The following is a 27,085-nucleotide window of genomic DNA, read 5'->3' on the forward strand; positions in this document are numbered from 1 at the left end:
CTGCCCACCGTTCAGCATCGAGTGTCAGTGATAAACCTTATCGATAATAGAACCTCCCGGGGGACCCAATCTCTTTGATCATTTTCGACTCCCCAGTCTCTGCGAGGGGATAGACCATGTAGTGTTCAATACCTTACTTGTATGTACACTGAGGAAGAGGAGTTTCGCTGAGGTCAAAAAGGAAGAGTACATATTATCCCCTACTTATAACAGTATAAAGTACAGTCCAACTATTTTGGGGTGCTGTCTGTCAGTGGGGTGTTGTCGAATGCCGTCCCTGTATCTTGCCCTGCATGGGATTGCCCCAGTCTATCCCACTGACTTTGGTGATTCCTCTTACCAACCGTGTGCCATCCTACGAACCAATCCCAAGCTTCATCAGGAGTATCAAAGAAGCAGACTTTTACTTCTGCCTCCACAAGCAGCTTAGCTGGGAAGAGCATCGCATACTTGACGCCCCTCTTACGCAGGGCCCTCTTTACCTTGAGGAAGCTGCGTCATTGACACTGGACTTTGAGGGCAAAATCAGGAAAAAAGATCACTTTGCTATTTTCAAATGCGACTGGTGTTGCAATTTGGGCCGTCTGCAATATGATGTCCCTGTAGTTGAAAATCCTTGCCACAATGGTCCTTAGAGGTGCTCCGGGTTTGGGTCTGCCTCCCGGCACTCTGTGTGTCCGTTCGACCGCGAACATTTTTAATAGTCTAGTAGGCTGCAGGTAGGTTGTAACAAGCTCTTCAACAAACAGGTCCGTCGCCTGCCCTTCAGTACGTTACAGCACTCCGAGAATTTGTATATTATTTTGTCTTGACCTCCCTTCATACTCATCAAGCTGTTCTATCATCCTTTCGTTACGTGCCTGCAATTCAGTCATTTGCTTTTTGAGCGTCATAGTGTCTTTGACTAGGGAGCTGGTGGTCGATTCCACTTTTTAGGTCTCGCCTAGTGTGGCTGCGCACATGCGCAGCTCGCTCAGCAAGATTTATTGTCGATGAGGAGTTTCAAAAGGGGACTCCAAGTCCCGCCCCTCATTTCCATTGGGTAGTGTCAGCGTTTATGATAAACGCTGGCTTCCCATTGGAAAGGAGGGTTTTTCGTAGCCTCCCTTTGGCTTTTTTGTCCGGCCCATCTGGACTAGATCGCCTGCATTACGGCTGTCCTGACGAAGTTTCTTATCTGCCATGGATTCCCTCACTACCACCCTTTAACAGTGCCCCTCAAGTCTCCATAACCACACTCTTAGATGCATTTAATTTGATTTACAGCACCACACATACCAGTGTAGGGTGGCAGAGCACGTTACATCATACACATTACTCAGAGACAATCAATATGTGTGTAAATCACTGTATAGAAAATGTTACATAAGACTAAAGACTACAAGGTGTAGGAGTCACATGTCAACCATACAAGTAGGCTGTATAGTTTAATAGTGATTGGTCTGGAGAAACATTAACTCAGAATTTAAAACGTAATACCATGGTTGGGGGTTCTCTTGAATAATCAGAATTGATCACTGTCTAAAAGAACACTTTTTGTAACATTAGGATAATCAAAGAGTGGGGGAAAAAACACAACGCTCTAATTTATACCTTGCAGTTTGATTGCAGCTCTTAGATGACAGTTAATAGCTCACTGTTCTATGTTAGGATTTTAACTTCTAAACTGCAAGTAACAAAAGGATCTCTCTGACAAAAGCAGTAGCCCACTGACCTATTTACATTATGTGCACTTTGTGAACTGCATGGTACATGTTCTTTGCAGCAGGCACATTAACCCTCTGAGCTACCTTTCCATGAATCAAAACTTCCACTAGACAAAATGATCTCTCTCTAGGAAGAACATTAAACACCAGAGTCATCAAGAAATGTTTATTGTTACCGAATATTGCTGGAGGCCAGGAAGGAGGCATCAAGCGCTTTTAAAACCTTAATATACTTGCAAACATAATGCCTCCACCCAAAGTCAGCATCCGGTGCGGTCAAACCGGTTGCACTGCCCTAGAGCTGGCCCTTCTCATAAGTCCTGTGACCACAGTGACAGTCACTGTTGTTCTAGGCTGTGCTGCTTCATAGGCCTGCCCGCAAGACTGGAGGTGAACTTCCGTATGGATTGTGGTGGACAAACCTTGAAGGTTAACCCACACTTGCCACTGCTAGAGTCCACCTGTTGGTGCTAAGCCACTAGGGCTTCTAAGCTCGTGCAAAGCCTTCTAATGTCTAGCATGGGATTGTGCTCTCTCAGGAGAGTGGTCTGGTGGACTGGTTATTAAGACTGAACCTGGTTCCCCAGTTCCAAATTTAGTAGCTCTGGCCATAGTGCCACATCCTCTCCTCCACTGAGCACCATACTGCCCCACTGAGAAACACTCACACTGCCTTCAACTACAACTCAATTGCTACCGGCTATAAACACCTGGATGTGGCTCTATTTAAATGACGCACTAGACAAGAGCAATATGCGGCCTACAAAAAAAAGTAACAACATCCTGGAATAAGCAAACACTCATAGGGAATGCAAAATTTAGCAAACCATGTGAAATGCAAGCAGGAACAACATGGTTAGGATGGAGCGGGTAGTACAAAATATTGTATACCCCCCCATTCTGCATGTTCATACTAATTAGAATTATCTATTAATTATAATACTATTAATGTGTTTGTGTGAAATTTAATCAACATTATTAATGTACGAAATAAACGTGGGATTTGCATTTTGCATGGCTAAAATAATTTGTAATTAGCATACGTACGCATACTAATACTAGAAAAATAGAATATTGCATGATATATGTTGCTTTTGTGAGGTTATCGTAAGTTGCACCAGATGACATCACTGGGTGAATATGAACGCTTTAAATGTCGCTATATGCTAGATAATTACAAGCACATAGGGGAATTAGTGAGGGTTTAACATTTTATTTGTTATTTCTATGCTTTAATTACTTTTGTGTTTGTTTCTCTTAAGTTGTCCTTTGGGCCTAAAATCAAGATGGCCGCCTGACATGCTTGACGCGATGGCCACCCTTCCACGATGTTTCGGGTGAAGTGCGCCTGCGCCAACCCCACGTATCAGTGGCCTCGTCATGACCCCAGACTCAGTGTACCCAAGCAAGGTCACGATGGGATGCTTGCCAAATGTTCATACAAAGGACTTATGCAAGGAACCGGATGGATCATGCCGGACGATATGACATCATGAAACGTGTAAGGAGTCAAGTTGCACGACGCAATGTCTGGGTTTGATTCGGTGACATCGCAGTGTGTTGCCATTAGAAATATCTCCTGTATGAAAGACGTGTATGGTAGCGAAGGTCACCTGTGAAATTTTGGTCTTGGGTACCAGGAGTCCAGAAGGTACTCTGATAACGCTTATCACTGGAAAGGTAATAGGTGTTTTCCTTAGCTTTCTAGAAGGATAAAGTAGAGGGAAGTGCTACTTTGTTAACAAATGTCATAATTCTGCAGTAGGACAGACTGTTTGCTGTTCTCGGGAAAGACAGAATTCTGTGTGAATGTACTACATTTTTCCGTGTGAAAGTGCGTGAATGGAAAGGCATTCAGGTTAATTGTGAAACTCTGGTTTTATTTCTCAGGACCATTGGGTCTCCAACTAGGTGTCTTAATTCTGGAGAAACGGTTAGCTGATGCTTGTTAGAAGAGTAAGGTAGAGGGATGTGCTACTTTATCAACGGAAGTAACGATTCCGTAGTAGGGCAGAGGTAAGCGCTGCTTTCGGGAAAGACGGAATTCTTGTGAGAAAGGTCATTGACTGTTCTTTGGTAAGCGAAGCGGACAATGGTGGCGTTTTTATGTTGTTACTAACAGATTTGTGAATTGGAAAAACGTAAAAAGCTTTCCGAGAGAGTTTTGTAAAGGAGGGGTCAGCAGGAGCTGCGGCAGCGGCTGCTGACATCAGAAAGACCGCGCTGGGATTGGCCAGTCAGCTAGAGACGTAGACGCTCCTGGTTGGTGCGTTCGTGTGAGTCGCGCTGGGATTGGAGAATTGCAGAAGTGTCATAGACACTCCGGATCGGTGCGTTAGTGTTAGTCGCGCTACGATTGGTCAAGAACAACAGTACAGTCGTAAGGAGAGGCTAGCGATACACGGAAGACAGAAAAGATGTATTACGATCCACCAGAAAAGGAAAAAAAGTCCTGGTTAGGGAAAATTAAGAAGTGGTTTAAAAAGGACAAACCGATTGTGACTAGGGAAGAACAGTTACTTCCTCCACCAAAAACCCCTGCATCCTTTATGGTTGCGAAATACGGATATCATACTTGTATTTGGTAAAATACACTAGAAACGACGGAGTCTTGGCATTTCCAGAGCATGGTTCGTATAATTTAGCAGTTTTGAGAAATTTGAGAGGAAGAATGATGAATCTAGAACCGAGACCTAGACAGACACAGTTTGAAGCATTGACCAAATGGGAAGATGAAATGCATGACAGAGAGACAGAGGAGTGGCGGAAGGTATAAGTACATGTTTGGTAGATACGGGCATGACACACATGATGAGAGAATGAGAAAGTGGCGGTATGCAAGTATTACTGAAGGTCTGTTTCCTGTAAGAACTGCTGAAGAAGTTGGAGGTAGAAAATGTATGGAAAAGAGACATAATGTAGAATCAGGAGGGTATGGAGTGCATGAATCGGAGGATGATGTTCTTGATGACATGTTTTATAAAAATCCACCTCCGTATCAACCAGAATCAGAAATGTTGACACCAAGTGCCCCAATGAGAGAAACTTTACGAATCATTAAGTCAGAACCAGTGTCCCAAGAATTAGAGAAAAATAATTCCATTAGAGAGGTAGAGAGAAAGTCAGATAATAAGGTAAATGATGAGAATTCGGCAGAATTAGCAAAAAGAACTTTAGAATTAACTAAAAAGATAAGAAAATTGACTAAGAATCTAGAAGCCGTAACTGTTCCAGTGACTATAGGCCCTGTGATGCCTATTTGTGATAAACAGAAAGATAGTGAACATTGTTTAACAGTTCCTTATAACAGTAATAAACAGACTGAGAAGCCAAAACAGAGCCTAAATGAAAATCCATGGAGACAGACAATGAGTATGATCGAACCAAATGTTTAGAGTAACCCATTTATAGGTCCAAATGTAGCGGACAGACTTACAATGACCATGGAATCATTATTAGAGACACAAAGGGACTCAGAACGAAGTAATGTAGAGAAACCAGTAGGTCCATCTTCAGAAGAATTGAGTGAATGGTTGAGGAGCTTGCGGAGAAAAGACAAAGAATCCCAATCAAAAGAAATGGCCAAATTACGAATGGTACTGGAAGAGTTAATAGTAGGAACTATCCCCACAGAAAAATTAAAAACTTATTAGGATGAGGAGTTATTACTTTTGTGCAAAAGTATACCATGGAGAGCAAAAAATCTGCATGAAAGACTAGAAGAAGTAGCAAATGAAATGGGTATAGATATTGAAAAGGTAAAGGCTTTACAAAAACCATTTCGAATAGATTTTACTGAAAAAGATATTGAAAATTTGAACACCACAGGACGGATAAGTCAGATTAAGGAAATAAATATTTTGTTGAGAAAATGGGGAGATGTAGATAAATGGAGAAGCAGGTGGTACCAAAAACTAGATGATGCCTCAGATAAAACATTTGCAGCATTCCCGGTGAGAGAAAAGGAAAAGGTAGTAATAGAATGTCCCATGAGAGAAATTCCAGGAGGAGGATATGTACATCTTCCATGGACTAGACAAGATATTTGTCATTTACAAATGATTTCCCTCGACTACGCGAAAAGCCTGTCGAGTGGTATAGGCAAGTGGACAGATTTGTGAAGTTATCTAAAGTATTATGGATTGATCTGAATAGCCTATTTGACATAATAGTGCCAGCAGATTTATGGACAGAGTGTAAATTAATGATAAATAGGGATGCAAAAACAGGGGCTCCTGATCCAGAGGTTATGAAGAAATATTAACAGGTTATTGCCTTTCTGAAAAATAAAGTACCTCCTAAAGAAACAGATTGGGTGAAAATTGATAGAACTCATCAGGAAAGCAAGGAGTTGGTACATGCCTATTACGATAGGCTGATTTTGGCCTTTAAACAGTTCAGTGGTGATGAAAATTTTAGTGAAAAGGATTTAAGTCATTTTGTATACAGATTTGTATACGGTCTACGTCCAGAGATTAGTGAGATGATCAAACAACATACTGTAGATTGGAAAAATAAGAAAATAGATGAAGTATTGAGACATGCAAAATATTTCAGTGATGAGATTGAAGCAAAACAGCGTAAATTAAAAGAGAAAGCTATGTGGGCACAAGTAAAAGTGGCAGACAGGCAGGAAGCTTAGTTAACAGAACAAGCGAATAATACAGGCCCCAGACAAATATTCATTCCTGGGAAAGGTAAGGGAAATTTTAATATACAAGAAGCTAAAAATGATCCAGTTTCTCCTGGGTTATACTTTATTTGCGGGTACAAGGCGTATTATCGTTTGCCAGACCATTGGTATGGCACATGTTATGTAGGCCTGGTTTTCCCGAAGATTTTTCATATGGAAAGAGGAGAAGATGGTGTACATAATTTAGGTAGTTATTTAGTACGTAGGAAGAGAGAATCATGGTCAGAAATTGTGGGTGATATCTTTGGAGCATTGATACCAGCAGTGGGAATATCTCTGAATGCAAACAATATTAGAAGGCTTTCAACAGTAGTGGATCGCTTGTCAACAAGCACCGTTGGAGGATTTTTATTGGTAAACACTGAAATGGTTGCCGTGCGTGCCATGGTAATTCAAAATGGACTTGCCCTGGATATATAATTGGCAAAAGAGGGTGGAGTCTGTGGAATGCTGAAAGTTCAACATTGTTGTACTTACATTCCAGACGAAAGTAAAGATTTGAAAATTTATATTAAAAATATAACTGAACTGCATGACAAAATTGCACCACTGGAGGATAAAGGTGTTTGGGAAAAGATTGGAAAGAAAATAGCTGCTATTAAGAATTTCTTAGTAAACCTAGGTAGTACCTTTTTAGGTAAAATTTCATTTCCATTAACATGTGTGATTTTCCTAGTATTAATATTAGGGTGTCTTTGCCATAAAAAGAAGAAAATTCAGAAAGTTAAAAAGAGAAAATTTAAGGAGAAAAGATACGAAACAAGAGAGGGAGTTTGAAGAAATAGAATTAGAAGAAGTTAAGGATAATATGTATAAGAGAGCAAAAAGAGAAGAGACTGGGGAAACTGAGTTATGAATAAAAGCAAGAACACACTTCGACTCCATAAAAGTAATACAAAATTTTAATGGAGTAGTGATATAATCACCAAAAGGGGGATTGATGGAGCGGGTAGTACAACATTTTGTATACCCCCCATTCTTCATGTTCATACTAATTAGAATTATCTATTAATTATAATTATATTAATGTGTTTGTGTGAAATTTAATCAACATTATTAATGTACGAAATATACGTGGGATTTGCATTTTGCATGGCTAAAATAATTTGTAATTAACATACGTACGCATACTAATACTAGAAAAATAGAATATCGCATGATATATGTTGCTTTTGTGACGTTATCGTAAGTTGCACCAGATGACAACACTGGGTGAATATGAACGCTTTAAATGTCGCTATATGCTAGATAATTACAAGCACATAGGGGAATTAGTGAGGGTTTAACATTTTATTCGTTATTTCTATGTTTTAATTACTTTTGTGTTTGTTTCGCTTAAGTTGTCCTTTGGGCCTAAAATCAAGACGGCCGAATGACATGCTCGACGCGATGGGCACCATTCCACGAGGAAGTGTGCCTGCGCCAACCCCACGTACCAGTGGCCTCGTCATGACCCCAGACTCAGTGTACCCAAGCAAGGTCACAATGGTATGCTTGCCAAATGTTCAAACAAAGGACTTATGCAAGGAACCGGATGGATCATGCCTGACGATATGACATCATGAACTGTGTGAAACTTCAAAGGACGACCCCAACCAACCAATGGGATGAGCCCAAATTCTCAAAATTGTAACTTTTAGTCCTTATTTCCATTATATAAATGACATTAGAATAGGGAGGGGAGTTCGTTGGTTGGCTTGCTGTTCGTTCATCTCTATCTCGGACTTCCCTTTTTTGCTGACGGAGACGACGGTGACACTACGTGACGGCTGTGTTCCTGAATCTTTGACAGACTGAATTGCTGCCCAACTTCTTGATGAACTAAAGACTTACGAAAATCCATGGGCACTGATCGATACTTGCACGTCTCTGGTCCTTGACCCGATCTTTGGGACTGTAACGTGCTGACGACTAAATTTGATGACTTAGAGGACGACCGATAGCCAGAATAGGTAAATATGGTGTTCTGTGATTTGCGTAATGATTAATAAATTTACTAGATGGAACTAAAATTCTTGCATCATTTAGATTAACAAAAATATTGATTAACAAGAAAATGTGTTTGGTCATTTATTGAAAGGAGGTAGATCAGGATCATTGAGAATGCTTTAGCTGGATTAAATCATCAATACCAACTCAACTAAATTGATCTGTCGATCATGTGGAAGGAGTATCTTGATGTTTAGGGTTAAGATGTGCAGTAATATGGGTATTAGATGTATAGAAATGTAAATAATTTCTCTCTAGGTTACTAGGTATTCCTTTCATGTCAGCGCTTGGAATCAGTTATTCCTCCCGTAAGTGCAGGCTAGTGAAAAGCGGAGTGTGAATGTTGGTTTTATGGGCCCCACCAATGATTGTACGAGTGGATATGTTAAATGTGATATTTGGTCTGTGACGAAGTCAGGATATATTAGGTACGGGGTTTTGTCTTGATTCCCGTTGCCCAGATTTCCGCGCTGCAGACTATAGAATTGCTTCAAATGCGTGGCTACCGATCGTTGTGTAGAATGCATGGGGAGAGGATGTGGTCCGTCGGCTAGACTGCCGACTTTGGTGCTGGAAACCTGGGTTCGAGCCTCGGGGTTGCGTCCACATCCTGTGATTCTGGGCAAATCACTTAATCTCCCCGTGCCTGAATGTGTAATGTAAATACGGTGCTCATGTAAAGCGCTCCAATACCTTCGGGTCGATTTCGCGCTATATAAATATGCCCAACAAAAAATAAATGCAGAGGTGGATGTCAGGAGTGAGTGTAAAGAGCATTCTCGCAACTTCAGCAACTCCGCTACTTAGGAATAATACCATGTGTATGATGTATTTGATTACTTCACTAAGGATGTCGTGACATCACCAGTCATGTAACGTATGTTGTCACTCGTGATGTCATTTCACACATTCATAATTACGAGTACGCTCACACGCCTACTGCTGGACGTGTGAACGCACCGTGGTTCATCTGAGTGATTCATAAGCTATGATAGCGGAGCTCATATCTTTCCTTGCAACAATCCATTGTATCTCGGCTTGCCTTTACAATGAAATGTAGACAGAATGCATTTCACTCATTGTAAAATCCTAGTATCGGTGCAATAGTGAGAGGCCTACTTAGATAGATAAGGAAGCATATTATTATCCTGTTAGGGTGCGGAGGGCCAAAAGGATTTCTGTGATCCAGACCGTCATATCTTCATTGCATGAACAGGAAGTGACGTGTCTGACAAGTTGATGGGGATTACTGGGCAATGTGTTGTCCCTGATCTGATCTCAGTTGCTGAGAATACAAGCATGGGCATAGCCAATAGGTCTCGCTTTTGGGACCTTATAAGTATTTAGTTATGAAGCTGTTGCATGGCTAAACACTTATAAGGTTCCAAAGGCGAGACCTATTGGCTATGCCAATGCTTGTTATTGCTTACGATGCCAACACGGAGGAAGGCAAGGCATATGGGTAGCACAACACTGGTTTCATCATTGCCTTTTTGTTTTGGTTTATTGAGGGACGGAAGGCAGAAGACAACACATTTGGAGGGAGGGAGCAGAGCGTAACACAGAAGGAGAGACATCGAATGAAGGGCAACAAGGGAGGGCTTAGGGAGGGGCTAGGAGCAAGCACACAGACAAACGGGCTGTTTGTAGCGGAAGCCTCAGTACTGGGTTTTCCTGAGGGTATGGCCATTACTACCGATTTAGTCATTGACAATATTTGTATAGCCAGGAGCACTTCACGTGCAGAAATGAGTGCTTCACATATATGTAACAGGCAAAATAAAAAGTTGTGTACGAGTAAATGTCAGTGGACAAAAAGCGTCAGTAGACAAAAAGCGTCAGTAGACAAAAAGCGTCAGTAGACAAAAAGCGTCAGTAGACAAAAAGCGTCAGTACACTTAGCAGAGAACATTTCTATTGTTTGCGTAGACTATCAAACATGAGGTGTGAAGTTTAGCTGAGACTGGGGTGGAAAAACCTGGGAGTGAAGAGGAAAGGAACTGATAAATGCAGCAAACAGTAAAATATTTCTAGCGCACATAATAATAAACTGAGACATTGTTAGTTAAAATGAGATGCCCAGATTCACAGCATTTCATTATGGTAAAAGTACAGACACGGCGATTAAAAACCAGGTCTCAAGGTTTCAAAAGGCAACAATTTACCAAACAAGTCATCTCTCTATGTGATGGGTTCGGGTGCATCAGTGTACCAGCTGAATTCGCTCACCCGCCTGAGAGGGAGCGAGAGCCTGTGTTCTAAGGAGGGAGGCAACAGGTTATGTGCATTTGTATGTGAATAATTAACATTAGTATTTACCCCTAGTACTACTGGGATCGGTGTCATTTGCAGTTTTGAGTTCCTTATTGGCCCAAGTCAAAAAGCTGTGTTTAGAATGTATTTGGTTGTTTTTTTCTATTGTTTTGCGGTCAGCCACTCTGTACAGCACAGGTGTGGTTCCGGGTCAATGTTAAGTGTGGGATTCATTTCGATAGCAGCATACTAGACCCAGCTATGGGTCTGTATGATGCATTAAATGTATGGATGTATTTGCCGTTCGGTTGGAGTACGCAGCGTCCACTGCTCGACTTCAGTAAAATCTAAAAGCAGCTTAATGTTCCATGAAGTCTTTTCAAGGACCGGACGATAAAGGGCAAGCTTTTTTTTCTATTATTATTTTTTGTAATCAAAGCGCGGGCCCACAACCTTCCTACGGGAATGAAAAGCAGGAAGTAGAAACAAAGGCGTATTTCCCATTCAACATTAGAGAGGGAAAGGGGGGCGGGCGAACAGCACAATGCACTTCAAAGAAGGAATGCAATGCACCAGAGAGTGTGGCTCTACGCTGAGCAGAAACAGATGCACAACGTGGAACTAAGATCCGGGAAGTAGCCTGCCCTCCTTGGAGGCTCGCTAGGCTCAAAACACCTGCGATACCAAGGCCCGCCTGCTGGCAGAGCAAGTATTGGACAAGACATTCGACAGGAGGAGCCACGAGGTGTCCTACTACCAAACATTCATTTAAGGCGGAAAAGCTCGTAATCATAACAAAAGAGTTTGCCTTTCTCTTAATATTTGTTGGTGTAATTCAGAGAAAGATTTTAATACGCAGGGAAGAACTGGAGTTTTAGTTAGCCGGTTTGGAAAGCAAGCAATTTAGGTAAAGGATCACTTGAACGTGGCGAAGGGAGGCACGGTGAACCAGGCCTTTAATATCTGTCTGAGAGTCACAAATTGTGATCCTGCGGGGAGCTGAGAATTATAACTGATGCTCCAAATTCAGCAGCTGAGCTATTAGGAACATCACCCCTCTAATCATTTATTTTGTTGATTTGTATCCTGCTGACATTTCACGGAGGCCACGTCAAGTGCAGGTAAGCAGATTTAGTTTCAGTAATCGACTAGGCAAAAGAGTCGAAACATTTTCAAATACATTTAAATGGAGGAAAACGGCAGTAAGTAATCCTTAATTATCTAAATGGACCTAAACGCGTCAAGCGTAAGCATTAGAAAGACACTTGGACAGTTGGTGAAATTACTCTTTATAATTATTTGCAAGTATAGGTCACCAAAAAATAAAATATATCAGTGCTTAAATGTGACAACTGTGTGCTTGCAATAACAAGTTAAAATTAAACATCACATATAACTTTAGCAACGGAGGGTTGGCGGAAGAAGGAGCATGGTGGGTGGTAAGTATGGGAGGGAGACAGGTAAAAAAAATGAAGGTAGATTATGTGTGCTGGCGTGAGGTCTCACACTGACAATCCCTCATCGCGATCGCGATCACTGTAAAAGCGAAAGTGATCGCGATGAGGCTCACTCGAGATGCGCGCGCAGCAGCGGGGGGAGGGGTATGGTGCAGAAGGCTGGTGCAGAAGGCTGGCGCAGAATGGCTGGGCGAGAAGGGAGGGGGGAATGCGGGGAGCAGCTGTGCGCGTGCACGCCATCGTGCACTGTAGCTTGTCGCCAGCACAAAAAGGTGGGTAGCACTTTCTAAACCCACCTACTAAATGTCTCCCCAGACCAGCGCATGCGCTGGGTCAGGCGAGACCTAATAAACCACTACACGAATGGGAAAATAAAAATGTCACCTGCTTCATTTCATAATTCTGCTCAAGCAATTCTACAATCGACAGAAAACAAACTGCAATTACATATTCAAGCCACACGCGGCATCATGTATCAATTAGCAGGTAACTGCTGAATAAACTTCTGAAACATAACAGGTGTGTGTTTCATTGCTTTACCTAAATGTGTCTAATTTCTCGCCCTATTAATTGCAATGCTTTCGCTTACTGCGGAATTCGCATATTGGTAACAGATGTTGCAGCAGAAATTTCACTGACAACTTTGCGTCAAGTCTGGACACAGTGTCCCTTTTGGGATACACTTAATTGGCGTAACAAGGGAGTCATAGCGCCTCGGAGAAGCAATGTATGCCACCCTGTCCCACCTGGGTAGTAAAATAAACACCACAATTTGGGACAGAAGGCCGCTCACAACAAGGAGGGGGGAGCCACTTCACCTGCTGATGTATTAATTCATTTATCCGTACTTAATAATCTTTGCGTCAATTATTTCCTCAGAAAAAGGTACTTTGGGGAGTCAACAGATTATTAAATTAGGTCAGATTATTTTCTTGAAAGTGACATCCTGTGCGTCTCCCGGAGCCACTTCATGCTCTAGTGGACAACCGATGCCATTGCTCGTCTGGCTGCAAAAGCCCCGGATGCGGGGCCCTGATGCACGGCTCAATCTGTTGCCCAGTATTTACATTGCATTAGTCGAGGCCTGCACGGCAAGAGCAGGTCTCCGTTTTCCTGGGTGCCGGTGCCTGGTGCCTTACATCTGCTCTGTGATTGATGGGGCCTTGAATACACGTTATTACCCTCTCGCAACCAGAAATCAAACAGGCTATTAACTGCATTACTTAAAAGGGCTGTTTTAATACAATCTACTTATCTTAATTGAAACTTGCTTTGTGGAGGTAGTTGCTCAAGCACAGAGGACATGGTGCGCTGTACGCAGTCTCATGCCTGGCTCGAGCTATCAGTAGCTCGCCCACCTCTACCACAGATAAGTCTTATAAATGATGCATATATTACAGATGGGGTTTGCATCATGTTTTTTTTCTTGAATTTTGAGGGGAGTTGCATGCCCAACATTGGCAGAACGTGCGAACTAAACGGCACTGCGCAGTCTGTGGCATGCCAGCATTTCAAGTATTAGTTTTGGCTGTTTGAATTTAATTGTGCAATCGCAGATGCTGAAACAGTATCCAGAGTGAGGTACCGAACAATTTAAAAAATACAGATATTTTCCTCAGAAAATTGATAATCTCGCCTGTTACCTGCATCACACAAGGCGGTGTTTCCAGTATAACATCTGAGAGGCATCAGTGGGTCCGGGTTCCCACCCTGCTGACAGTCAGCTGCTGAAATGAACAAGCATTAAAAATGCAATAGGTCTCGCCTTTCATTAAGTTAAAGCCATTTGCTTTGCTATACAATACCATAAGCAAAGCAAATGGCTTTAACTTAATCAAAGGCGAGACCTATTGCATTTTCAATGCTTGTTTGATTCTAATGTTCATATTTTGCATATCAGCCAGTATTGGAGAAACCTCAGTGGAGACAGAGTCAATACTAGTTTCCAACGATGTTCTTACTGTTGTAATGGCCGTCATATCTTGGAGGGTCTGTTCTAACAAGTCGTCCGTCACCTGCTGTTTCTCTGGCAGTTCCTCCCCTTCTTTCTCTTTCGGGCCCTATCCCTTTTACCAGGCATATTTACCTAATTTGGCTTGCTTGGTCATTTTGCCACTTCTCCCTCTGGCCATCTTGGTCCCCGGTGGGTTTTGGAGTTGTCTGTATGGAAAGTTACAGCTCACTTCGCTTCGCTGTATATCCGGGATATATAACTCTTCTCTGCCCCTGGGGTGTTATCGACCATGCCTGCTAACACTCCGGTATTTCCTTCTCACACCCCCGCTGTAGCACTGCGTTTATTGCACGCAATTTCTTTCTAATGTCTAATGCCAAGATTACGGTGTCCGCCCCCCCCCCCCAGACCTGCACCAACAATGACTGGGCCTCCTACGACTACCAGGTTTCTTAAGATCGTAGTTGCTTCCTAGTTCAGGCTGCACCTTCGAAAGCATAGGAGCCTTCAATACCAATTCCCCTAGGCCTGCATGCCAAGATGTTTTCAGTTAAGTTTTTTTAGGAGGGCCAGCGCGTCACACCATGGGAGGCCTACAACGTCTTTAAATTGGAGTTCTTTTCCAACTACTTGGAGCTGTGTGGTACCTTTCAGATATAGCACCCTGGGTATTTTGGCAGAATATTGTCTAAGGGCTGCAGACAGAACCCATCGGCTGTCTCCGACGCTCTGGGCCGCTGCTCCTCCCAGCCCTCGCCTCTGCGCTGCTGCCGTACCTTTAAACATCAACTGATGTGCTGTCTCTGCACGATTTTACCCCCGGGGTCGTCAGTGAAGGGCGATGTTCTTGAGTGATCGGCACACTAGGGCTTGTGCACCACAGATGAGCTACGCTGGCGTTTCTCGTGATGTACTCAGTGTCAAAGCCTCGCCCCGGTGCGTCAATCCTGTGCCTTCCAGGCCGCTCGCGCCCCCTCAAAAACCTCCACGTTGGGGCAGAGTCAGCCCACAGACGCTCCAGTATGCCCCGATACAGATCCCAATCGGGCAAGTTTCAGCAGGTCTGCTCCAATGATTGCGTCCGTCCGGCGCTCTCCGCTACTTTATTTTCCATAGCGCCCCCTTCTCCACATTGTAGGCTGTGTTGTCAGGCCTGTACCTTGCGTAGTCGGGCCGAACTTTTGCCCGATTCACTCAGTTTCTCGATCGGGTCACTCCAGACAGGCTCCGTTACAATTGCCGAAGGTCACAGAGGTATTCTCTACGGATAAATATGGGAATTTCGACTTCAACGTGCGTGTTTGGTCGGAGCCGCTCTACTACGCAGGTCATCTTACTCAGCGGTTGGCCACGCCCCCTCTCATGCAGTCTTAATTAAAATACAGAGATTGGTTTTGGAAGGAAAGCCTTAGACTGGCTAAAGTATTTTCTGAGTGATCGCACCATCACGGTGCAGTGAGAGTCCTTTGTCTCACCAACCATAGTCTTGGATTAGGGAGTGCAACAGGGATTTGTATTAGGTCCCATTCTTTTTAATATTTATGTGGCAACACTAGCACAAGGGATAAAATCCTATGGGTTTGAGGTCATCTCCTATGCAGGTGACACTCGGCTTGTCATAACTATGGGACCTAATCCAGAATCAACCAAGGAGAGGTTCTGAGACTGTATGAATGATATTGCCACATGGATGCAGCAAGACTGTCTGCAGCTTAACACAAGCAAGACCGAGATCGTTCTATGTGGTAAAGCCCACTCGGTATGGTCGGATGACAGGTGGCCGAATAGCCTGGGTGTAGTCCTAACTCCGAAGGTTGTGGGCAGAAACCTGGGCATCATGGTGGGTGAGGATCTTTCCATCAAAGAACATATTAACAACATCACTGGCGCTTGCTTTTGAATAAAGCGCATGCTCAGAAAACTATCTGCATGGCTACCACTTCAGTCAAGAGAATCCTTAGTCCAAGCTTTGATAATTAGTTGCCTCGACTATGGAAATTCGCTAATGGCTTCTATGAAAAAAGAATGGATTGCTAAACTTCAGGTGGTTCAAAATACAGCTGCACGGTAAGTTGGTCATCTTCCACCTCGGTTGCCATCTGAACCCATTCTTAGATGCCTGCACTGGCTGCCTATAAGAAAGCGATCATTGTTCAAACAGGCATAGTGGGAAATGTTTGCTACATCCTCGAAGTATCTGTACTGCCAGATATGGTTGCAGATCCTTCTTGTATTTGGCTCCTTTGCACTGCAACCAACTTCCACTGCACTTACGTATATGCACTTATTTTAAAAAAAGATCTTAAAACATGGTTGTTTTAGCACTTCACTTTTAATTGGCCTGTATTTTAATCTGTTGAAAGAAGCAGCGCCTAGAGACCCCTCAGGGTGACTTGTTGCGCCTAATAAGAAACAATAACATAATATTATATATTATAAACATTTTGTTTCCTCTGCCAAAACTTAGTCTATGGCACCAAAATCATCTTCTCTTTGCCATTTGTTGTAGACCAAGTCATGACTTCCAAGACTAACTGCCTCACTGCTATCCAACACAGAATAAGCATGTGCTGCATCATGAAAACCCAGCCAAGAGAGGGACCATATTTATCTTGCCTCTAAAGGAAAAATAAACAAATCTACTTCAACTCTATAGTCTCCCATCACCTAAACTCATATTCTCAGGGTCTGTGTGCCTCTTTTTATTCTTAATGCATGTGCTCTTTGCTATACCCATGCTGACAGACTGACAGTGTACTTGGCTATCTATTAGCTCGAAAAGGAGGTGGGGAAACTTCACTTGGTGTCATGGCTTACTGCTGCTTTTATGTCAGTTTTAGCACCCGACTAAGAAACATCCACTCAAATTCAGACTGAGAACACCTCCGCTATATTTAGAACCTTAAATAATCCCTCTGGACACTACCAACACGATACGGTATATCTCTGCAAAACTAACATAGCTAAAAACAATAGCTTCATTTCTGAATTGAAGCTTACGTTCCTGGTTCGCACAACAGGTTTATATCAAACCCCTACCAGAAAACGAACACTACAGAAAGCCCAGAATAACCACTAAATTCAATCGCACCATACTTTATGCTTTGCTGCTGAACAATACACCTGTCCTGAAGAAAAGGTATGACTGCTGCAAATACCCATCCTCAGACTCTTCTATTTAATTATATCCTTTGTTGGAAATGGCCCTTTTTGCAGGGTTATCCCCAAACTTTTTGCTTCTTCCTCCTTTATTTTTTCTGACCCGTGGTTGTTGGCAATAGGACTCTGGGCACTTTACCACTGCTGATCAGTGCTAAAGTGCATATGTTCTCTGTATAAATTGTTATTGTAATTGGTTATCCATGATTGACATATTTGTTTCACCTGTCAGCCCCTAGTAAAGTGCACTGAGTGTGCCAGGGCTGGTGATTCAAATGGTACAAGTGGGCCTGCAGCACTGATTGTGCCACCCACATGAGTAGCCCTAAAATGATGTCCTAGGCCTGCTTGCAGTGCCTCTGTGCAGTCCAGGACTGCCATGTCGACCTGGCCAGTGCAACCACTGACCAGGCCTTATCCTTCCCTTTCTGTACATGTCAGGCCTCCCTATGGTGGCCCTAGGTACCCCACTGGGCTGGGTGCAGTGTATCTGAAAGGTAGGGCATGTACTGTGTAACATGCCCTGGTAGTGAATTACAGCCATTTTCGTTTTTCACTGCTGAGAGGCTCTCTTGCCCATAGGACAGAATGGGGGAGGCTGTTTACATGCCTATCTTCCCCTGAAGGCAAGATAGAAAATACAAGTTTGGTATCTTTGTGTTCAGAATTTAATTATACATCTTTTTAGCAAGATGGTTTTTAAATTCACTGTGTGAGAATAGCACTTTTTGGAAAGTAGCTATTCTCCTGTTTGACCTTCCTGTGTGCCTGTGTGCAGATTGGCTGACTGGTGTCATGTGATGGGCTAGGTGGCTCCAGGAGTCTGGATGAGTCAGCAGCAGGGTGAATAGGGAGATCTGCTCTAAATGGGTGGGAGGAGTAGCCCCTGGGTTTGAGTAGGGCTGCCTCTGCCAGTACAATGCCGGCTCCACCCCCTGCTGGCCAAGCTGAGGACTCTGCCTCTGCCAGCACAAAGAAGGCTCCACCTCCTGCTGAGCGTCTAATGACCCTGCCCCTCACTCTGAAAGGAACCAGGTGATCCAGGGCAGAGCACACCCAGGAACCGGTTTGAGCAGGGGAATCCCCCCACTGAAACAAAGAGAGACAAAGACTTGGAGGGGTATAAGAAGAGGACCCCAGACACCTAAACTTTAGATCACTGTGGAACTAAGAAGGAACCTCTGCCAAGGAGAAAGCTGGAAGGAACTGAAGAGGAGAAGACTGCCTGCTTGCTGTTTGGCTTTGCTGCCAAGGAGAGGGGAAGGACTTTGCTGTGTCCCCTTCTTTTGATTCTGATCTCCAAGGGCCTGAGGAGAGCTGGCTCCCTGTTAAGAAGTCCCAGGAACAAAAGGACTTCACCACCAGCTCCCCTGGAACTCTGCAGAGGGAGTTTTGACCTGCCTTGGAGTGCTTGCCTAGTCTTGGGGCCTCAGGAGGTCGTTTTGCTGTGTTTGGGAGCTGGAAAGCAGAAGCGTGAACAAGAGTAACTGGTACCCATCGCATCATCCATTTGAGGGACGCATAATCCGGTTGCGAGTCGCGAGTGCGCGAGGAGAATTTCATTGCGGCGTCATCGCAGCACCCGGAGTCCCCACATCGCCGAGTGCGTCGAGCATCGTCCCGGTGCGTGAAGATTCCCGACGCTGCGAGGGTCGTCGCAGAACCAGTTTGCGGGCCGCACCACTGCCGGTGCGTGAAAGTATCCAGTGGCTGAGTGTGTCGACGCGGAGTCCTGTCCCGTGACGCATCGAGGGTTGCGGCGCCAGAAGTCAACGCCGCGCACCGCGACGCATCGAAGATCGTCGTATCGTACCTGTGCGTGAAGCTTCCCCCTAAGAAACCTACGCAACGAAAGCCAAAGTCATCGCATCCTCCCCCTACAGATCGGAGCCGGCGCATCCACCACTGCTGCGTGAAGCAGGGCTGCTGCAAAGCCTCCCCAAGGTCTCAGGAGTATTGCATCGCCTTTGCCATCTTCCTTGTTATAGCTTTTGGGAACCTTAACGCAACTACAGGTACTGTTGGGCACGAGAGTGTCACATTTTGTGCATTGAGAGTCGCATTGTGCAGGAAAGTGACTTTTACATCCTGGAGTACTTTCTGAAAACTCTTGAACTATCTTTAAAGTAACCTTTTTAATTGTATGTTGGTTTTTCTGTAATATTTGGTCTTGTGAAGTTTTTAGTAAAGATACCTTATTTTTCTAAAACTGGTGTGGAGTAAATCTGTGGTGTTTTCACTGTGTTGCTGTGAGTGTTGGTACAAATACTTTACACATTGCCTTTGATAGCCTAGACTGCTCAGGTCAAGCTACCTAGAGGGTGAGCAGGGGTTATCTTAACAGTGTATCCCCCTTTCCCTGACTAGAAGCAAGGGTCCCTACTTGGACAGTGGTACCTACCCTGCCAACTAGAGACCCCCAGATCTAACATCCTTCCAATATCTTTATTTACCACTCACTAGCGACAGCAAGTGAAACAGAGGCTTTGATCATTTTACCAAAATTCTAAATGTGGTCTACGTCTGGAAGTCTCCATTCATGCAATTCTAGAACTGCCTTCTCATCAGCCCCATGTGTTCTCAAAATGCATGTAATGTTCTCTTTGGCAGCTCCTTCACTTAAACGCTGCAGTACTAACGTCTGACTCCTTCAAAAAGATCTCAAATGCAAAATGCTCGAAACTGAAAAAGGCCATTTGACCTACTACATCTCTTTGTGTTTGGTGGGATATAACATTTGCACTTGCCTTTTAATGTATGAGCTGCCTTTTCTGTGTGAAATACTGTTTTGTGTTGCCATCTCCATCTTTTACATGCTCCATACTTCTGATAGCTCCTCTGCAGAGCATTTGTGTTGTGGGATGCCACATGAATACAAATATTGCCAGGCAACTCCCTGCCTGTGGAATCCTCAATTGGCCACATACACGGCAACACAGTCCCCCAGTTGAGATGCACCACATAAAAACAATGAAAGTTACTTATGGCATCAGTAAATTTTAACAGAACAGTAGCATAACTAGTTGAAAATAGTGTTATTTGATAGAGGAAACAAGTCTAACACCAATAAGTGTTTCTGTGCTCTTGCCCGGGATCCACGATAAGGTAATTTGTGTGAAGTATGAAAAGCTTTGCTTGTACCTGGCATCCTTAGGATGATCTGAGGAAAAATGATAAAAGCAACAGCACATTTAAATCTCGACTTTATAAAAAGAGTGCTGGGTTGCAGTTGTCATTACTTTGGAGTAATCTCCCATCTCCTGAGCAGAGTTTCTCATTTATCTTATCTCCCTTTGAACCCCTACTAGTGCGCATCAGCCACGCAAAGATCATAACTGGTTATGCACATTCACTCTCCCCCGCATGCCTCAGTGTGAAAAGGTTTTTGAATTTCATCAAGGTTATAAAGCGTTTTTTAAATGGAGCTTGGCACTACAAAATACTTGGTATTCTTTTGCACTGTCCTCCACTGCCTGTAGGAGGCTGTGTTGGAGGAAATGTTTTTGTGATTTTACTGTAGGCCCTAACAAAAGGTTTCATCTCCTCCTTCTAGAAAGAATTGCTCTGTTAGCTGTGGGGAATGCTTGAGATTCGACCACATCTATTTGCTATTTGATCTCTTTATTCAACTCTACTTCCTCTGCACCTTCCATTTTACCTTCCCATCCTTTGACTCTTTTTCCACGTTTCAGGACCACTCTCCTTATTAATTCCCCACTTTACTCATCCTCAACCCCCCTCAAATCACATTATCACCTTTGTCATTGGACAGTACAGTGTTACTCCTGTGTAGCTCTATAGGACCATTATTCACACTACATGTACAACTATTTTCAGGTTTAATATAATCAATAATGTCGGAGAAGGCGACTTTATGTACCTTATACCACAGAGTGCTGAAATAGCCAAGTAAAAAAAAAAAGAAGAAAAAAAAAAAAAAAAGAACAATGCACAATAAAAGTGTGCTTTGAGAAGATTACTCACTAATTCACAAGAAGCAATGGATTGGATGTAGTTCCAAAGTGATATGCACAAATGTTCAAGGAACTGTACAGAGTGTGGCACAGCATCGTGTTCTCCAGAGGCAACACAGAGACGTCTTTTTACCAAGACTGCTGCAACGGTCACTGCTCAGGGGTCCATATGACCATTTCGGACTTTAAAGCTATATGTTCCTAGCAGTTGAATAGTATCCCGCAACAAAAAAGCACGACACCTGTAATCTGCCCAGAATCTGAAGAGGACGGATGGTTTTGAGGCAACTTCACCTATTGTGAGAACAAACACTTTAAATGGGTTTTTCTGATATACAATATTAAACAATGCAGTATTGCTTCTTTAAGTGCTTCAGCATGTTCAACAGTGTACCAAGAAAGGAAGATTGGCATATTAAAAAACGGGCAAGGAACTTATTAAAATTGCTGCATAGTCAATGATTATGTTTGATGTCTCGGTATGAAACAGTTGGCCTTTGCAGTCCTGGTCACTGTGTCTGCAAATACACTAAGAGAGTACATCACACTGTGATTCATAAAACAAAGCTTACTAGAATGAAAGATACTCGTTGTTCTGATTTTTAAAATACAGCCCTACAGTTTTTCATTTATAGGTCTCCCTGAGTCAGCGCGCATGCGCTGCTCAGAGAGACTTTTGTAGATGAGTTTTCAAAGTACTGCTGGCTGGCCTAGCGCTTGCGTTCACGCGCGCAGCCGGCAGCTTTGCAGGGTGTACAGCCAGCCACTTGCGCGCGCAGCCTACTTTCACTTTTCGCGCACCACTCGCGTTTCTTGTTCTTTCTCTGGTTGAGCATTGAGCCCACTAGCAGTGGAACCCTCCAATGCAGCCGCTGGGTTCCGTGGAATCCCTCCCCCAGCGACTTGCACTTCCTGATATTATAGTTCTCTTTCCCAAGGATGCCATGCTCAGAGGAGCCCGCGCATTTGAATAATGTATTCGTGCCATTTACACATTAAATTCGACATCCCATGTGCAGGCATAGCCTGTCTACACGACCTTCAGTCTCCTTTAACTTCATTAATTCCGTCGGCAATGATGTGTCATCCTCTGTGTTCTTGGTATAATTAACTCATCCAGTGCAGCCGGCTGGACAGACAGATGCACAACACAGACACCTCCAGACCGCCACTCTCAGTAATAGCCTCTCTTTGCTGCCACGCGCAGCTCTAGTTTCCCAGAAGCAATCACGAGTTACACCAGCACAGGGGAATTATTCCTTTATAACAGGGCCATTATCGAATGTCACACGGACTCTTCTTCCTTTAACAAGTTCACAGTCACAGTTAATCTTTTTCTGCACATCTAGTAAGAGTTGGGCAATATAAACTTTAAATAAATTATACTTTTTATTTTATTTTTTATAACACTGACAGACCCCCACATGTGAGGTTCTGACCTAGGGTGGAGGTATCATTTGGTTGAGGGGGCGCATTTAGTGCTTTAATGTTTAACCATCATTTCAGGGATTTCCTCAATTCGTGGTGCAATGTGGTGAGTCTTGGGTGAGTTGCTAATCGTTCCATTTAGGCTGTTAGTGTGTTGTGCATGGGTTCAGGATGGTTTCTAACTGGACGGGACTGGGGAAAAAAATTAGACCAGGGTACCAAAACAAAAGTGACCGCCATTATTTAATAAGACAACTAAACAAGCATTGGCATAGCCAATAGGTCTCGCTTTTGGGACCGTCTAAGTATTTAGTTACGCAGCACAATATTCTTGGTGCAACAACAACTGTTGCATGGCTAAACACTTAAAAGGTCCCAAAGGCGAGACCTATTGGCTATGCCAATGCTTGTTATTACTGTCACTGAAAAAAACATGCCGTGGAGATGGCAACCCGATTTCCGCTCCAGAAGTGGCAAGACACATGTGATGATTAACCCGTACGGGGACAGTTTTTAAATTACAATCCGCACTCATGGACTGAAAGATGAAAACTGTTTCCACTCACAAAAGGGACGGGGCGCAATGCATCGCCTTCACAATCCCCTGGAGGATTATTAGATTAAAAGCATGCCATCTTCAATGTCCGCTACATCCGAACAGAGTGAAAGTTATACTAGTTTCAATGTAAATGACGATTGATCTGGGCTACGTGCAGCACAATGCAGGGCACCAGGTTTTAAACTCCTCCGCACTAGTAATTACACTCTCCAGTGACTTCTAGTTAATTCTAATTCCCGACCACCCTCCCGCTGAGGGTGTTAAGACAGGTCCCAGCTACCAATCAGGTGTGGAAATTCAGAGGATGTGAGTTTACCGGGAGAGCTTTCTCCTGCGGCTTACTGGGTGGGACCAGCCTCGATCTTCAGGGCAAATTGGCTAAAATGTGTGTGGGGGCGTGCATTTTGATAGGAGAGGGACTGACCAAGGCCATACACCGTTGCCAACAGTCCATCTAGTTAATGTGCACTATGCACTCTCTGTAACATAGAAGGAAGAAAGACGGACACAATAAGCATACGTCATTAGTAATTTAGCTTCCTACTGGGAGAAACTGTGACACAGTAATGAGACTTTCTGAAGTATTTCTCCCTGTTGTTTTGGATAGGTATTTTTGTATTTTAAGGATGTCGTCACAATTTCTCTCTGCTTTTACAGGCTGTCGTCAATGTGTTGTGTTGGTTCTTGCAGATTTTTCAGGGCGTTTAAGGTGATAGGCGAGGGAGCATTTTGGATTAACATATCCCCTCTAATGTATGTTGAGCGCTTTGAAGCAAAACATACTCACAACATGCGCGCTTTAGACAGCAAATGTAAATGCAGTAGTCTCGAACTTTTTTGGGAAAACTTCTAAAATAAGTTCGAATTCGAGTGTTTTTTAAAATAACATTTTAATGTGGTTTTAGAATGCCAACTCTTCCTCGGATAACTGATCTCATGAAAAAAAGTTCAACGCTTTTTCAATGGCTTCTTTCATACAATTTGGGACGACCAGTCATAAACCATTGCATTTCTGAGGAAATGCTCTCGCCGCTCATTTGGAATGCGGTTTGGTTGACAAGGCCTTGGTAAGTGTTGTTCCTTTTCTAGTAGTTAACAAAAGTCTAAGACAACAAGCATTGGCCGCGTAAAAGCGAAAGTCATTGCGATCGCGATCACTCTGAAAGCGAACGTGATCGCGATGACGCAGTAAAGCACGCTAGGGATGCGTGTGCAGCAGCGGGGGGAGGGGCAGAGATGGTGCTGAAAGCTGGCGCAGGAAAGGCAGATGGCTGGGTGAGAAGGGAGGGGGAATGCGGGGAGCAGCTGTGCACACCATCATGCACTCTAGCTTGTCGCCAGCACAAAAATGTGGGTAGCACTTTCAAAACCCACCTACTAAATGTCTCGCCAGACCAGCGCATGCGCTGGGTCAGGCGAGACCTGATCCATGTTTGCAAACGGAGGCAGTTTTTCACTTGTAAAGACACACTGTATAAGTGTTTTGCACGTTAAAGAATGCTTCGTGTATTTGAGCTTGCTGCAGGCAATGTTTGTGATACTATCAAGGAAATTACAACAAAAAACTTTCCCGCCCAGACATAAACAAGCATTGGCATAGCCAATAGGTCTCGCCTTTGGGACCTTATAAGTATTTAGTTATCCAGCACAATATCCTTACTGCAACAACATTAACTGTTGCATGGCTAAACACTTATAAGGTCCCAAAGGCGAGACCTATTGGCTATGCCAGTGCTTGTTTATTTTACTAGCTGCACAGTGACAAATCATAGATAAAATCCACAAAAGCTCAAACCACGGATGTTAATGAATTTATAGAGGATGCATATGGGGATTTTCCAAGCCATGGAAATACGGCTGTCAGTGAAACATACCAGGTCTAGAAATGTTATGGGGTACTTGTTCTTGCGTGTACACGTTGAGATCCCCAGTATGCAGTGCAAAGGGTCAGCAGGTAATGTCCATTCAGTAATATTCTACAGTGTCGATGTTACCACTTTCCAAAATTGAGAACCTTGGATGGTCTTATGTGAGTTATGTTGTCCTCCATGTAGAAAAGTATAATTTCCAAACACACCAATTAGTAGTTAAGGAAATGTAAAATAATAGCAAGACAGTACCAGAGCAGGACACGTCATGGGTATGACAATAAATCACTAGAGCAGTACACTTTATAGGTAAGGCTATGCACCACCAAAAGATCAGCGCTGTATATCTTGGGACTAAGGTAATGAACATTCAGAGGACAAGAACTGTACACCACATCAAATAACTTGTGGATACACCTCATGACATAGGTGATGAACCCCAGAAGAAACGACCTGTACACAGTTTAGACAAAGTGGGGGAAGCCCAGAGAAGCAGAAATGTACACCACCTATGGACCACAAATGTAGGTCTCCTGACTACGGCAATTAACCTGCAACCTACCAAAAATGCACAATTTTTGACTATGGCAAGGAGTTCCAGGGGTCTAGTGTATCATAGCTCAAATACTTGCTGATAGGAGTAGTGCACCGTATGATAGGGCCAAAAATCCCTTATAAACAAAACGTACACCTCATGACTAATTAACGTATTACAAGAGGAACTCAGTTGTAAAACTTGTGACTAAGTCAAAGCCCCTCCTTTACCACTGTAATGTTGTCACAAACTGTGTGATAGTGGAATGTTGGCATTGGAAGGTTAAGGGAAAATGGAATGTATATATGGGGCGGTTGGGAATAACGCTGAAGAGATGAGTACTAAGTCGAGTGTGCTGAATAAAGTCTAGAAAAGGCTGTGCTGTTTTGACTCATTAATTCCAGTGGCAACAAGCAGAAAACATCCATGCGGCATGCAGTTTTCAAAAATCTGGTGGCTGCACTCACCCGTAAGAGAGTAAAACAGAGGTTGGCTGAAATTTGTAGTCAACGAGCAGCAACAGCGGTACAGGCACCTCGCAGCTGTACAGACATCCTGCAGTGAAAAATTATTGTTGTGCTCATAAGATAACGCAGAAGGCTAAAAAAAAACTTTAAATTACAAGCAGGATGAGGTTGGAAGTGCACGAGCACCATGTTATTCAAAAGACGCTACTCAGGTAGAGCATGAAAGACGCTGCTCATGTGCATGTGTGATATACTGAAATGATATGTCACACGTGTGTGCTAGTCACATGTGCAGTGCCAATAAAAGCACAAGTGCACCCGGCGCAGATTAACATTTAAAGGTGTACTGCAGCGTTGAAATAAAGGATGACGGCCATTATAAAGTCAGGCAGATCTATTTTGATCATGAGGTGAACTACATCATTGAAATAAAGGACAATGGCCATTTTAAAGTCCGGTAGATCTATTTTGACCCTGAATAACATTATAAAGTCAACTGCATTTTAACACAATGTCAGTTACACAGATTTAAATCTGCTTTAAGGTCAAACATGACTCAAATAAAAAAAATAAAAAGGCACATTTTGATATTTTTCTTTTCCCCAAATACAAGTGTAGAAACAAGCAGTGAAGCTACAATAAACACAGAGACATACAATGATGAGGAGAGGATTGCAAATGTATGAAGAATAATTTTCCGAAGGCCTTTAATATCGCTCTTATCAGCAAAATATTGCACAAGGGTGGTAGAAATGGAGAAGATTCGAGCATTTTTTAAACGCTACATGTAAAAAGCACACAGATGAAAGATCTACTACTCAATTTGGTAGGTGATGATGTAGAGGATTTGAACATGAAAAGGCAACATACAAAGGGCGCATTAAATATCTGCACAACAGGTTTGATCTGCAAAGGAATTTGAATTTTGAAAGTTATACATTTCAGTGTAGCTTTTCAAAATAAGGATGAGTCCATAGATGAATACGTGACAAGATTAAGGATGCTGATCACTTTTTGTGAATTAGAGAAGTTTAACAATGAAG

General features: G+C 43.2%; 1 protein-coding gene across 2 annotated transcripts in view; it reads right to left on the minus strand.

Moving 5' to 3' along the window:
* Positions 1–27,085, minus strand: part of TFIP11 (tuftelin interacting protein 11) — a 134,617-nt gene that overhangs the window by 103,229 nt on the left and 4,303 nt on the right. Inside the window, exon 2 of one of the 2 annotated variants that reach the window (XM_085643516.1) lies at positions 26,043–26,130. The exons of the other annotated variant lie outside the window; for it this stretch is intronic. The gene's annotated coding sequence lies outside the window, so the exon portion shown is untranslated. The remainder of the gene's footprint in view (positions 1–26,042; positions 26,131–27,085) is intronic. 2 annotated transcript variants of the gene reach the window in all.

The sequence above is a fragment of the Triturus cristatus genome, chromosome 3_1, assembly GCF_964204655.1.
Source record: "Triturus cristatus chromosome 3_1, aTriCri1.1, whole genome shotgun sequence".
Lineage (NCBI taxonomy): Eukaryota > Metazoa > Chordata > Amphibia > Caudata > Salamandridae > Triturus > Triturus cristatus.